This window comes from Octopus bimaculoides, chromosome 20 (assembly GCF_046866305.1).
Source record: "Octopus bimaculoides isolate indiv1 chromosome 20, ASM4686630v1, whole genome shotgun sequence".
Taxonomy (NCBI): Eukaryota; Metazoa; Mollusca; class Cephalopoda; order Octopoda; family Octopodidae; genus Octopus; species Octopus bimaculoides.
In genome coordinates this window covers 14,500,804-14,517,066 of record NC_142947.1, presented here as the reverse complement: position 1 = coordinate 14,517,066, position 16,263 = coordinate 14,500,804, and the positions used below count along the sequence as shown (strand labels likewise).

General features: G+C 36.3%; 1 protein-coding gene across 2 annotated transcripts in view; it reads right to left on the bottom strand.

The window, feature by feature from the left end:
* LOC106872145 (uncharacterized) overlaps positions 1 to 15,653 on the bottom strand; it is a 67,145-nt gene extending 51,492 nt beyond the window's left edge. The window contains exon 1 of one of the 2 annotated variants that reach the window (XM_089338052.1): positions 15,221 to 15,653. The gene's annotated coding sequence lies outside the window, so the exon portion shown is untranslated. Of the gene's footprint in view, positions 1 to 14,760; positions 14,876 to 15,220 lie in introns of those variants that run through there. The other variant, XM_089338053.1, reaches the window with a different exon arrangement.
* Between the last annotated feature and the right edge of the window lie 610 nt (positions 15,654 to 16,263).

Below are 16,263 nucleotides of genomic sequence, written 5' to 3'. Positions count from 1 at the left end.
TCTCAAAGCTACAAGATAATGCATGACTAAGTCATATCAATGTGATGTTATATATATATATCTTCACAAAAGTCCCACGAAGAATCAAAAGTTATGTTGAACCTTTTCTCAAGAATAAGCAGCATTAACTAAGGTAACTGACTTCAACCAAGAATTGAGAATGAATCCATGATGACCTTATCCCTCTGAGACTTTACCTAATATTCCATAATACTCACTACAGTAACATCCGAAATACAATCAATTATTGATTTTACTAATGGCTGGTTTTTGTGAAGTACTTAATGGAATCAAGCTTAAAATTTGCTAATAGCAAACTGAACTGGAGAACATTGGATACCCCTACATTATAAACTGTTATTGTTGCAGTGATGTGGTGACAAGGAAGAAATAACTACAAGTAAATTTAGTCACTCAAGTCCAACATTTTTCAGTCAACATTTGTTATATATTGAATATCAATTTCCAGATCTCAATTTCATGTCACCTCGACTGTCTATAGTAAACTGTCTATGTGTTGTGGGTGCTGCTGCACTCTATCACCAAATTCTGAAGTCAGTGTCCCATCAGACACTGGAAGCAGCTCTGTAGGTATTTCAGTCCCTTCCACCCCAAAACCAGAGCTGCCCAGGCCTACCTGCTGATGTAGGTGACAAAACTCCCACACAACAATATGAGCTTTGTAGACATGTCCATCACTAAGGGGGTGGCACTGCCCCCTCACTATTCAATAGTGCACCCTTTGATTCACAGTGATACGTTTATTTAAAAACTCCACTTTAGCATTATTACAAATTAGTGCCTACCCAGAATATTCTGCAGCACCCCAAGGCACCAAAGTTTGGTGATGGGCCTTTTTGGAGAGTCAAATATTGCAACTTTGAGCCAGATGTTTCTTATTTCTTTATTGCCCACAAGAGGCCAAACATAGAGGGGACAAACAAGGACAGACAAAGGGATTAAGTCGATTACACCGACCCCAGTGGGTAACTGGTACTTACTTAATCGACCCCGAAAGGATGAAAGGCAAAGTCAACCTCGGAGGAATTTGAACTCAGAACATAGCGGCAGACGAAATACCGCTAAGCGTTTCGCCCGGCGTGCTAACAATTCTGCCAGCTCACCGCCTTTGAGCCAGATGTTTCTATCATCCTCAATGCTTGTTCTTGCTGCACCATTCATTCACTTTTTTGAGCCAGATATAGTGGCTTGCTTTCTAAGAAACTTCTGGCAATTGTCAGTCAACAGTTTTTTTTCTTCTCTGCTTTGTGGCTAACTCTAAGCTCTTGAATATCAAGTGAACCCTGTTTCTTACAAATCATCTAACAACACCTATCAATACATGAAAATCAGCTCTGAGATATTACACCTATCAGTACATGAAAATCAAGCTCTGAGATATTACACCTATCAGTACATGAAAATCAGTCTTGAATGAACCATTACTGATAAGTTCAAGTGACATTTAGGGAATGAATTAGGTAAGAACTTGATACTATATTAGTCAGATGGTTAAGAAGAGATAGCACAAGCTCTGAGATATTACATTAAATATATACATGTCACATTTATTGCAAATACTAAAAATTCAGATAACTTCCTAAATAATTAGCAGATATATCCGTTTCTTAGAAAACTTGCTACTAGGGGCAGGGTCACTGATAACATGGTATTTATAGCGTATAATTGGTTGAAGACAAAGTGATTTGCTCCTGAGCATAAACTGTAAAATGTGCATGCCGTTAGTGTGACCCTGCATATGAGACAGTGTGATAAGAGGATCTAGACCAAAAGAAGGGAAAGAATTGAGTATGACTCATAAGTTACCTAACAATAGGAGAGAGTGGGGAGGCTTGAGTGTGAGTGAGCTGAAAGAGAGACTGGACATTAGAATTATTAATTTGTATATGCAAGGACATGGTTCTACTGATATGAACATGCATTGCATACAGATAATATGGGTTGATCAAAATGTGTTGCTCGTGTTGATGGGGAATAGCTATAAAGATGTTTGGGGAGATTTGGAGGTGTAATAATTGGTCTGGTAGAACTTACAAGAAAAATAAGAGGAAAACGGCATAAAAGAGCTGATTGGAGATACATTGGTTTCAAATTTTAGCACAAGGCCCACAATCTCAGGAAAGGGGCTAAGTTGATTACATTGTCCCCAGTGTTCATCCGGTACTTATTTTATCAACCCCAAAAGGATGAAAGGCAAAGTTAACCCCAGCAGAATTTGAACTCAGGATGTAAAGACTGACAAAATGCCACTAAACAGTTTGTCCGGCGTGCTAATGATTCTGCCAGCTCACTACCCTTAAGGGCAAAGTCGACTTTGGTGGAATTTGAACTCAGAATGTAAGGACGGATAAAATGCCGCTAAGCATTTTGCCTGGCATGCTCCCGATTCTGCCAGTTCATTGCCTTGATTGGGGATAAATTATTAAGTAGGCCTGTCCATCCTATTCCAATATGATTATATATAAGTGTGCTAAAAATGGTGAGACGATGATGGTGGTGAGATGGTGGTGGTGGTGGTGGTGACAGTGGTCATTTTGGTAGTGGCAGCAGAGATAATAGTGTTTTGGGGAATTATGATGATGATGATGACGATGACGCTGATCTCATTAGTACTTGTTTCCAATAAATCTGCCAAGAAGTATTTTGACAATATATATTACTGTGATAATTGTGTTCTTTTAAAAGATTGGAGAATACAGATTAACTGAAGACTGTAGAACATTTTCATTTCCTGCGAAGTCCATTTGACATTTTGATTTCTTGTTGGGAAGATTTATCTCCTAATCACAAGACAGTAGGACCAAAAGAATTTAGTTGAAATAATATATTACTTATTCCAAAATAATTTAGTTCTCCGAGCAATAGCTATGAGATATCAGTAACTATTGGATCTCTTTGTATTCACACGGAAATACCACCCATTAGTCATCAGTTGATAGTGCTGAACTAAATACATAAATTATTTAACCTAAATAGAATTACTTGATAGATTTAGTTCTATATTCGATGAAAAGAAGGTAGCATGAAGCTTGATCTGGAAACCCTACTGACCGAAAATGAAACCAAATAAAGAAAAAGAAAGATGAATAATTCTTAGTTTTTGTTGTACATTGTGTAGGGAAGCTATCTTAGAAACAAATCTATAAAGAGACTCGCCAGATGTTTCAGTTCTTATAGAGATTGGTTAGCAACAGGGAAATGGTAAATATTTGCAAGTTTATTGGGTGTCTTTTTTTTTAATATTATTATTGTAATGAGTAAGTGTTGTCTTCTACTATAGCCCCATGGTAATCAAAGCCTTATGAGTAGATTTGGTAGACAGAAACTATGTGGACGGTCATCACACATACACACATACACGTGTGTGTGTGTGTGTGTGTGTGTGTGTGGTTGTGTGTTCCCTTGTCTTAACATCACGTGATGGCTGTAAATGAGCATCATCATCATATAAGCAATGTTGTGCATTTTCAGTTTCCAGTCTTCTGAGTAAAATATGCCTAACTATAGGGAAATATTACCTTGCTTGGGTTGGCAACAGGAAAAGCATGCAGCCATAGACAAATCTGCCTTGGCAAATTGTATCTGACTCAATGAAAGCATGGAAAAGTAGAAGTATGACAATGATGATGATGATGATGATGATCAAACTGTTAATCTCTTCTTCTCCAATCATGCTTTCTACACATCACCTCCTGTGTTCCACATGAAGCATTTCACCAAATCCTTCCTTTCCAGACTTTCATCTTTCTGGAATTTTCTCCCTGTCGCAGTGTTTTCCCTGAGCATGTGTGTTAGCGTGTGTGTCTGTGTCTGTGTTTTTCTCCTTGTCTTAACATCATGTGTAAATTGTAAACAAATTTCATCGTCATACAAGCAGTGTCGTTCATTTGTAATGTTCCATGGAAAACATGTCCAGATTAAGGGAAAAATATAAATTAACCTGCTTTGATACTGATGAGGGTTGGTTTAGAAAACTTGCCTAACAAATCTCAAGCATGGAAAAGTGAAGTAAGTAAAAGTTAAAATGATGATAATGATAATGAAAACGGTGGTCTAATGTAAAATTTAAAAGATTCTTCACCTTGGAATGAAATCATAGCTTAAAGTCGGGTCTTAATTCCATATCTCTAACTACTTGGAGACTATAGACCATTTTTTTTTCTTTAAGGGACTAATAAATGTAGAATAACATTCAGAGCAAACTGGGAAATGACTCCCTAAATATTCAAGAGTAAGATTTACAGGGAATAAATGCATTCATATCTGATAATGCAGGGATACAAAAAGTAGAGAGAATAACTGATTTAACTTTGATATTTCAGGAAAATTAGTTTTATGTGTCACAGAAATTAAAAACATTTATATAAAAAAAATTTTTTTTAAAGAATAGAAAATATAACAATGCTCGTAAAACAATTATGTTATAAGTCAGCTGTGAGAGTTCAAAGTATATTTGTTTGTTGTTAATGACTTTATTATAGACAGAGGAATGAAAAGTTAACTATCAAAGTTAAGCTCTTAGTGTTAAAGAATTTTTGGGAACTGACATCTTCCAAGAAAAAATTTTCCTTTCATTGCCATGAAACTTATTCATCTGACATTTAACTTGACATCCTAGAACTTCGTAACATCTGACTTCTAAATTCCTTTTTATATTTACACACACACACATGCATGCATACACACACACGTACAGACACATACATACATACATACATACTTGTGTGTGTAAGTCTGCCCTTTGTGTTGATGGGCAAGGGTAAGAAACAATGATGGAAATTCTCAAATTCTTGACCTAATAGTGCAAAGAAGTAAAGGTGAGATGAAAAACTTTTGCAGTTATTTTTAAGTGGGGAAGTTCACTGATTATAGAAGAATTTAACTTGATCTATAGACTAGCTACACTGTTAGACTATAAAGAAAAATCTTGGAGTGGGGTTAAATATGAGAGTTGAGAAGGAAACAAATGGCACAATAAATTAGGCAAATAATTTGTCCAATTAACTGTTATTCTTTTAGGTTTTTACATATATTTTATTTTTGCCTTTGTCTTTGTCTTTTTTTAAGTGAATTCAAGATTGATGAGAAAGAAGATAGAAAATTAATTGGTATTTCAGTTTTATGTAATAGTTAGTTTTTTTCTTCTTTATTCCAAGATTCTAGAGGGACATATTGAAGTTGTACGAATTGTTTTGTGAAGATTTCTGGCCTTCATAAAGATTAGGGCAGGGAGGGAGGTATCAAACGTGGCCCACAAGCTAGATTTGGCACATAGCAATGTTTAGTTTAGTTCCTCCCTCACTTTTATAAAAAGAAATTTATCATCATTTTTCTTGATTTTAAAATATCAAGATATATATATATATATATATATATACACACACACATACAAACACACATATGCACGTGTGTGCATACATACATACATACATATATCATACTATGAAACCAGTGTTAGAACCTAACTTTATTTTTGAAGTCTGGGAGTTATCTATTTCATCAGTCTCTCTTGTCGAATCACTAAGTTACAGAGATGTAAACAAACGAACAACAGTTGTCGAGCAATGAGGAAACAAACACAAACTGAAAACACATGTATACATACACACACACACAAACACATGTACAAACAAACATATGTACATGCACACACACATACATACATTATATGATGAGTTTCCACACAGTTTATGTCTACTAAATCCACTCACAAGGTTTTAGTCTGTCTGGGGTTATGGAAGAAGACACTTGCCCAAAGTGTTGCACATTAGGATTGAACCCAAGACCATTTGATTACAAAGCAAGATCTTAACCATACATCCGTGCCTGTGTAGTATTTGCTAGTTGTACAGTTATATTGAGTTTGTAAGTTTCTTTATTTAATTCATACACTGGGACATATATCTTTCCAGAAAGAGGAACCATCCCGCTCTCTCAACTCCTACCCAGCACCATCTATTTGGTGCATGCTGGCCTTTTTGGTTTGAGGATTTTGTATTAATTCCCATTCTAGTCCTGCAAGTCGACAGGAATGCATCTTTTGAACATCTTGGTGGAATTTGACTCAGAACACTAAGAGCTGGAACAAATGCTGCAAAGGTATCTTGTCTGACATTATTACAGTTCTGCAAATCTACTATCTTACATTGGATTTTTTGGGTGTAGGGGGAGGATTATTGTCCACCACTAATGGATGAAAGGCTTTGGCTAGCCTGAGGTTACAGTAGAAGACACTTTCCCAAGGTGTCATGTAGTGGGACTGAACCCAAAACCATATGGTTGGAGAGCAAGCTTCTCAACCATAGTCACACCTGCGCCTATAAAGCAGTGATTCTCAATGGTGGTCCATATGACCCTTATAAGATTTTGTTGTTAAAATTTATAGGCAATAAACTGGTTATATTTTTACAATACATAAAATATTTTAACAATATAATGGGACTTTTGTATGTTCAGTAGAATAAAATAGGAATCAAAGGGATCCATAGGTAAAGAATGGTTGAGAACCACTGCCACAAAGTAAGAAAACACATGGGGCATGAATAAGTTATACGAGGGGGTGCTGAAAAGTTCCTGGCTTTAAGGGTAACACAAAAGGCTGAGTTGGAGACACAACCTTCTGAGTTCTTTTACAGGGTTTAGAAAAACTGAAGGACTACTGCAATAAGTGTGTGAATCTGAGAGGGGAGTACATTAAACAAAATCATAATTAACTGAGCGTCTTGTATTTTCTTTTACCCAAAGCCAGGAATTTTTCAGCACCCCTTCATATGTAATATTACAAATACAAAAATTTTTTTTTTTTTAATAAAAAAAAAAACACTACTTCTGAATTAAAATATTGTTTTTATATCTTTTTAATTAAACCATACTCCCATGCCTGAAATGGGTTGGTCATATCTCCAATATGAGAGGTATATTGTTTGAATGTTCTTACACATATGCATTGAATTAGAAGCTTCAACAAAACCAATCTTCCAAAAGACATACCTAGCTGGGTATTTATTTTACAATTCATCTTCACTAAAAGACTTTACCTCCAAAATGGAAGTTGGGTAAAACTTTTAGAAAAAAAAAAAATAAATAAATAAGTATTGTTATTTAAACCAAATAAAACAAACAAAAAAAAAAACAGAAGAAAAGAAGAAAACGGAAAACCTTAAGTTGCTCAAAACTGTTTAAAGGAAAACTGATACGAAATAAAGAAGTTTGTGTTTCTTTCAACTAAAATTTCTTTGACTATCATATGAAACCTATCTACGTCCTCATGTGATGGCAACATCATATTAATAAATCATATTTATTTTGTAAATGTTATCTTACTGTCACACACACACCATGTGTTTTCATCTCCGGCATTACTACTACTACTATTACTGCTGCAGCTGCTGCTGCTGCTACTGTTGTTGTTGTTTTTCTCTTATTCATATCTCCATGTGTTTTCTTACTCCATTGATGTTCGTTTTCCTCATGCTGTCGTTCCACTAGTAAACTGCTGCTATATCTGCTCTCAGCTCACATCAATAACAACAGACAAACAATGGCAAAGATTCATTTTTTGCATTTGGCTTGCAAGATTCTTGATGTGAACTCGTTCGCTGAAACAGGTTTTGTTGAATCTTTGGAGGCTCGTTATACCAATAATGAACACACACACACACACACACTGGTTCTGTTTCACTTCTTTATAATTATTATTCATCAATTGGTTAACTATTAAACCAACTAGCTAATCAGTTGTTTGATTAAGCATTCTTTATGCCAGGTCAGCTAACCTGAAGCAGAGAGGTCATTGAATAGGGAAGAAAGGACTTTGGCAAACAATATCACTTGATTAACAAAACAATTAATCAAAAGATCAATTAGTTATTTGGTTAAATAACCAACCAATTAATAAATGACACTATGGAAGTGAAACTGAACCAGTGTGTGTTTATTATTGGCACAATGACCCTCCAGAGATACAACAAAATAACAAATGTTCCTACCTACAAATAGTATCCCTTGCAAGGGATCAATTCCTACAAAAAGTGCAGATTGAACAAACTGGAAACATTGTTTTGGAATATCAGTGGAAGTTTGTACTTGAATCACGAAAATGTTGGAACCACTACCCTATAACACAAAGGAGTAGCACATACAACCCATAGCAATGTTTAGTCTGACCCTCAACCAGGGCTGTCTTAGCAACATTATGGGTCCCTGAGAAAATCAATGCACTGAGCCTTATAGTATTTATTGACAACAGTTATAGCATACAAAGATCAGAATTGGGCCTCTAGTTTCATGAGGACTGTGGGCAACTGTCCAGTAGATAGGTCACACTATAATCTGGGGAGTCACATGGCTCTTTTTTAATGTAAATATAACTAATATGTGTTAAATATCAAATATTCCATGTTCATCTGCATAATCCACCACTTTCAACTTAAAACTTGCTTCATAACTTTTTCTCTTACTCATGATTAGGGTTTGCAATTATTAAAATTATTAAATTAAAAATTGGAGTGAATCGATGTTGTCAAAAAGACCAATATGCAGACTTCTGGTTTCCAGTTTCATATTTCTTTATTGCCTACAAGGGGCTAAACACAGAGGGGACAAATAAGGACAGACAAAGGGATTAAGTCGATTATATTGACCCCAGTGCATAACTGGTACTTAATTTATCGACCCCGAAAGGATGAAAGGCAAAGTCGACCTCGGTGGAATTTGAACTCAGAACGTAACGACAGACAAAATACCGCTAAGCATTTCGCCCAGCGTGCTAACGGTTCTGCCAGCTCATTGCCCCTGGTTTCCAGTTTCTATCAAATAGATGTCACAAAAATGTTTCCATAACAACTTGAAAACTGAAAAGCCCAGGCCCAGGGTACACTTGAACCTGGATTACCGATACACTGCTGTTTACTTTACATCACTGTGATGCTGAGTGGATAAGTCACGCCCATGACTTCCATTGAAATTTTTGGTACAAAAAAGTGCGACCTATCCACGAATATATACGGTACCAGGCTTTGAAAAAAACGCAAGTACTGGGGTGGATTTGTTCAACTAGATGTTTCAATGCAGTGCTTCAGCATGACCACAGTCCAATGACTCAAACAAGTTAAAGAACATGATGGGCTTCTTTTAGCTTCCATCCACCAAATCCACTCACAAGGCTTTGGTCAGCTACAGGCAAAATTAGAAAACATTTGTCCGAGGTACCATGCAGAGGAACTGAACCTGAAACCATGGTTTCAGTGTAAGAAATTCTCAGCCTCTTCTTGGGTGCCTGAACAATGTAACTAAGCATTAGACAAAACACTCACTGGAAGAGAAACAGCTGTGATGTAAGGAAGATAATTTATAATAGATAAAGCGATGTTAACTGATGGCCAGAGTTGAAGTGAGTTAATTAATAACCTACCTAAAAGTAAACTATTGATGACAACAGTTAAGTCCTACATATCTTATCTGATGTTACAAGATTCTGAATTCAGATCTCTCCAATAAATATTATATTATTGGAGAGATTAGTATTGCTACATTCAAGCTATGAGCTAATTCTTTTTATTGATCATTAACTATTAGTCAAGATATTGGTAATGGGAGTAATCAGGACAGTAAGAGATAAGTGAAGCAAGCAAAACATGACACCTGTTTGATCAAACAATAAGACAGGAACGTTTCATAACATCCATATAGGGTTAGCCAGGCGGTTAAGAAGTTTGCTTCACAAGCATGTTGTTTCCACTTCAGTCACATTATGTGGTACCTTGTGCAAGTGTCTTCTACTATAGCCAAGAGCCATCCAATAGCTTGTAAGTGTAATATGTAGGACAGCAATAATATGGAAGCCCATCATATATATAGATATAACCAGCTGAAATTGCAAAGATAATCTGGAACTCGACTGAGGAAAGAAAACTTTGAATGACCAGTCTTTGTTTTCTTTGTATCGTCTGTCTGGATGTTTGTTATCCCTTTTTTGTATCACCTGTCTGGATGTTTTGCGTTCTTGTCCCATTTTTGTATTTTATATATATATATATATACATATCATCATCATCATCGTTTAACGTCCGCTTTCCATGCTAGCATGGGTTGGACGATTTGACTGAGGACTGGTGAAACCGGATGGCAACACCAGGCTCCAATCTAATTTGGCAGAGTTTCTACAGCTGGATGCCCTTCCTAATGCCAACCACTCAGAGAGTGTAGTGGGTGCTTTTACGTGTCACCCGCACGAAAACGGCCACGCTCGAAATGGTGTCTTTTATGTGCCACCTGCACAAGCCAGTCCAGGGTCACTGGCAACGATCTCGCTCGAAAATCCTACAGGAGCCAGTCAGGCGGTACTGGCAACGGCCACGCTCAAAATGGTGCATCTCATGTGCCACCCGCACAAGAGCCAGTCCAGGGGCACTGGCAACGATCTTACTTGGCTTGCCGGGTCTTCTCACGCACAGCACATTTCCAAAGGTCTCGGTATATATATACATATATATATATATATATATATATATATATATATATATATATATATATCATCATTATCATTTAACGTCCGCTTTCCAAGCTGGCATGGGTTGGACGGTTTGACTGGGGACTGGTGAGCTCCAATCTGATCATCTGGCAGAGTTTCTGCAGCTGGATGCCCTTCCTAACGCTAACCACTCCGAGTGTGTAGTGGGTTCTTTTACTTACCTACACAGTATAGTAGGGTCAGAGTCAACATGGAGGACTACATCAAGTGCCTGTAGGAGGTAGTGCTGCCCTGGTCAAGAGGGTGGCTGCTGCAAGACTGTCTGGCAACAGGGTTCTGCACCATGCCACAAAAGCAGTCATGGCTGTCAGACAATTTCTGTGACCACATAATCTCTAACATCTGGCCACCTAACTCCCCAGACTGCAACCCTTTGATTATCATGTGGGGGGTGCAGTTGAGTGAGAGGCCAACAAACTGAAGGCAAGGATTATGGCATCATAGGAGTTTCCAAAGTCGTCTGGAGGGAGGCCATGGTTGACACCACTGATGGTTTTATTGAATAAATTTACTCTTTAGTATTTCAAGATATTATGTAATTTTGGTAAATATATCTGTTAAAATGAGATGTCAGTGTTATTTTCATTTTTGCGTTATTTAGACAACAATTTATTCACCGCATCCTGTATATATATACATATATACATGATATATATGAAGTGAAATCAGTCGTAGCCGATGCCAGTGTCACATAACTGGCACTTGTGCAGGTGGTATGTAAAGGTACCTATGCTAGTGGCACATAAAAGCACCTGTGCCAGTGGTACATAAAAAGCACCCATTACACCCTTGGAGTGGTTGGTGTTAAGAAGGGCATCCAGTTGTGGAATCCATGCAGGTGGCACATAAAATACACCATTTTGAGCATGGCCGTTGCCAGTACTGCCTGACTGGCCATCGTGCCAGTGGCACGTAAAAGCACCCACTACTCTCTCGGAGTGGTTGGCATTAGGAAAGGCATCCAGCTGTAGAAACTCTACCAAATCAGATTGGAGCCTGGCGTAGCCATCTGGCTCGCCAGTCCTAAGTCTAATCGTCCAACCCATGCTAGCATGGAAAGCAGACGTTAAATGATGATGATGGTGATGATTATTAGGAATTGAATAAAAAAAAGTTGCTAAAATATTTTGTGTATTGTAGAAGTACAACCAATTTGTTGCACATACAATTTAACAACAAAATCATATATGGACCTCCAAAGATCATATGGACCCTGGTTGAGAACCACTCTTTTAGGTTAATAAGGATGTGGTTATATTATAAACCTTTTCATTGTTTTAAAATTAATTGAGGGGCAATGTATTTTAACAGAAATACGATAACAATATTTCAGTAAGGGTTTATATTAGTCCAAGATTATAATTTGAGATTTTTGACATGTTGTTTTCAGTGTTATATAATATGCTAGTTTGTCAGCTCAGCAGATAAAAGCTATAATTCATTGTAAATTTTCTGTACTGGGGTTGATGTAATCAACTAAAGCCCTCTCACAAAAGTTGAGGCCTTGAGCCTGTAGTAGAAAATTTTTTTATTGTATAGGTGGTAAGCTGGCAGAATCATAAGTGTGTTGGACAAAATGCTTAGTGGTATTTCTCTTTACGTTCTGAGTTCAAATGCTAACAAGGTCGACTTTGCATTTCATCCTTTCAGGGTCGATAAAGTACTAGTTGAGCCCTGGGATCGATGTAATCGACTAGCCTAGTTTTCCCCCACAGATTTCAAGCCCTGTGCCTATAGCAGAAAGAATTATAATTTCTATTTTTAATATTTTTATGCATTGGAGGGCGGTGAGCTGGCAGAAACGTTAGCACACCCGGCAAAATGCTTAGCTGTATTTCGTCCGTCTTTATGTTCTGAGTTCAAATTCCGCCAAGGTCGACTTTGCCGTTCATTCTTTCGAGGTCGATAAAATAACAACCAGTTGAACACTGGGGTCGATGTAATCGATTTGCACCTACCCGCGAACTTGCCGGCCTTGTGCCAAAATTTGAAACCAATAATTGGCTAAATGGTTGAGAGTCGGGAAAATGCCTTGCGCTAGCTGTTCCGGCTCTTTACATTCTGAGTTAAAACACCCGCTGTGGTCAACATTGCTTTTCATCCTTCCAGGGTCGATAAAATAAAGTACCTGATTCCCTCAAATTATCTGACCTTGAGTTTAAAAAACAGAAAACATTCTTCTCTACCGTGGGTAGAAGAAAGCCACAGATTTGTGTGTACTCTACTCGAACCAGTAAGTTGACTGGTTGTTATTTTATCGTCTTCGGCAGAATTTGAAAGCAGAACGTAAAAAGAAGGAAGCACTAAATACCGCAAGATAATAATATTCCGTAGCCTTTCTCTCGTTCTGCTAACGTAATATAATATTAATAATATAAATATTTTTCGTATCGAGCACTCATAGTCCCTTATCAATTAGAAGCCTCATACTGTCTTATTGCCGCTGCGGCTGCCGCCGTTCCAGATCGTGGTGGGGCGGGGACGGTGATGTTTATGCTAAGATTGTTGTTTATGCAAGGTAAAGTACAAACTGATGTCATTGATCCTTCTGTAGCCACTAGTAAAAAAAACTGTACACCATAAAAAAACATTCGTATTCGGGCGCTTATACTTAGTCAACTTTTATTATTTTAATATGTTTATATACAACTCAGGGTTTGACAGAAGCTTTAACTAAAGCAGCAACACCGAGCCGTTTGAATTATAACATACCATATGGGTTTTTATTTATTTATTTTTTATTTTCAGTAGTTGATTAATATGCCTTTCTATTGATGTCTTCGCGAAGCGGTAACGATATATAGTCGGGGTTAATAGTACTTTTAAGGTTGTCCAACAGATTAATAACAAATGAAATAAACATATGACGTAGCTACTTCCTTTGACTCAACACAACACATATTAATTCTTATAAAAATGGCAACGAACTTGGGGAAATAAAACTGAAAACAATTTAAGAAATTCGTAGCATAAAATCTTTGGTATTTTGATGTTGCGATGATTCCTCTTTTATTACATATTTTCGTTTTTGTTTTTCTTGTATTTTTTTTTTTTTCGGTTGTTGCTGTTTTTCGCAAGAGTAATCTGTTATCATCAAATTATAAATGTAACAAAAGAATTCGGTCAGTTATTGGTTTACTTATATTACCTTTTAAGTGTGCAGTATTTCGATTGTTGTTTTGTAAACTAATGAGTTATATAAAGAGAGAGAGAGAGAGAGATTACACTGTTCTGAGGCAGCCCAATTCAGCAACAATAGGCAATGAGAACAGTCACTGATGGGTCGAACAAAACGAATAGATTTCAACTCTGGAGGCGAATTATGTCATACTTATTCTACACACGCATTCCCACCACGAGTAAAACGATAGCGCCTTTAAATGGTCGCTCGACACGCTAGAAATAGCAGCCATGTTTCCCTTTAAATTGAACTCTGCTGGGATTTTCTTTTTTTTAATGGAAGTACGCATGAAGTTATGTAACATAGTCCTAAATGTGTAGTGCCTGAATAAAAGATGAGATAGTCATGGTTGGAACGCCCTTGCTCGATCGGATCTAACCTGGGACTAAAACATCGACAGCAACGACAATGATGAATTAGTTTGTTAAGAAGGGAGGCAAGGAAGTAAACTTTTCGAAAGATGAGAAGAATAAATGTCAAAAATATCGCATAAAATGTTGAGCTACATTGAAATATATGATGTGCCTCTCTAACTCCACTTTCGTAAAGAGGATACATAATATGCAGAAACCCTCATGTAATCGTGTAATCCAGTAGTTTATGCGCTCACACCAATCAAAACAAAATAACAGATACTTTAGTTAGCTATTTTATGTAATAATATATATGTGACGATATAATTGACCTTTGCTTCGTATTCAGTTCTATCCGTTACAAGCACATGGAATAATGTGTGTGTGTGTGTGTGTGTGTGTGTGTGTATACATATGCATATGCATATGTATATATATATATATATATATATATGAAAGCGTAGAAAATATAATAATCATTCCATCAAATTTTTGTAGTAAAAGCATTTTAACAATACTTCAAGATCGAAAATAAAATATAATAAAAAGTTAATTTTTTAAAAATAGCAACAATAGAATAAAAGAGGGAAAATTAGTATAATTTATAACAGTTAATTAAAATATCATAGCTGTATATGTAATAGTTTAAACTGGAATAAAAATCATTTAATTACTTGCCACACTACAGTGATTCTGTCCATCCATATCGATTTGATTAAAACAATTCTAGTGACTTATTACAATATTTAAATTGTTGCTCGATGTGACGGTGTGATAGCAAAACGTAATGCATAGCTATGTTTCCAGATGCAGCAGGTTACTACAGAAGAACTGTATTGAGAGGTTGAAGTAAATTCTTTAAAAAAAAAAAAATCTGATATTTGCTAATTCTTTATAATATACGTAATTTTCGGGAAATTATAACGAATGCTTAAAAGGGGAAGCTGGAAATGTTAGTGTTTTTTTTATTTAAGAAAAGAAAAGGGGGGAGAAGAAAAAAAGGAAAAACGAGTAGTGGGCAATATTAGTTAAGACTGCATGTATCAGTAATAGAAACAAAAACAGATTGTGAGAAGTTAAAGGGCGCACAGAGAGAACACCGTGGATTTTTCAGTATAATTTGATTTGATTTACCTTCTGAGATGCGGATTGCGTCGAGGGAGTTCCAGTGACAGTCTTCATCCATATATATAACTAGTTGGACTTTTAGACACTTAATAATTCTGAGATAGTCAGTTATATTTAACGTCAGGACAACAAAATTACAGTTCTTAGCAACAACAGCAGTCGCGAAACGATCAGCTGTTTGTGGCCGACTAAAAATAGTGCCGGGTTAGAGCGAGCACTGATGGGGTGTGATTTCAAATTACATCTTTCTTTCGTATTACGAAATGACAGGAGTTAGAAGATGGCAAAGGAGGAAGAGGAAGGCACAAGCAGGATATTGCCACCAACGATTTCTTCTCACGTTTGTGATGTGATAGTGTTATAATTATTGCCATGACCCCACAGATATGAAAATGATGATTTCGTTTTCCATAGTGGTCGGCTTTCGGCTTGCTTATTTACGTATTCACGACTGATTTAGCGGATGTTTTATTTTGAAATATCGCATACTTTTTATTTAGAAAACGAAAATAGCCGTTATTATTTCGCAAAAAAAAAAAAGCTGTTTGTATGAATATAAGCAGGCACGTGTTTTCGTGTACACAAACGTACAATGAAACGATTAAAATATATTACCGAGCTACCATGCATATTCTAAGCATTTATATATTGAAGTATATTTGCACTGACAGGAATAGGTGCATACGTGACCTTTCACACATGCACACATACATTGCACATGTATACGTTATATATACATGTAAATATGTTATATATACATGTATGTATGTAGATAGATAGATAGATAGATAGATAAGGTATATAGAATGACTGATAAGGAATATAGAATAATAGATAGATAGATAGATAAGGTATATAGAATGACTGATAAGGAATATAGAATAATAGATAGATAGATAGATAGATATATAGATAGATAGATAGATAGATAAGGTATATAGATAGATAGATAAGGTATATAGATAAATAGATAGATACATACATAAGGTGTATAGAATGATTGATAAGGTATATAGAATAATAGATAGATAGATAGATAGATAGATAGA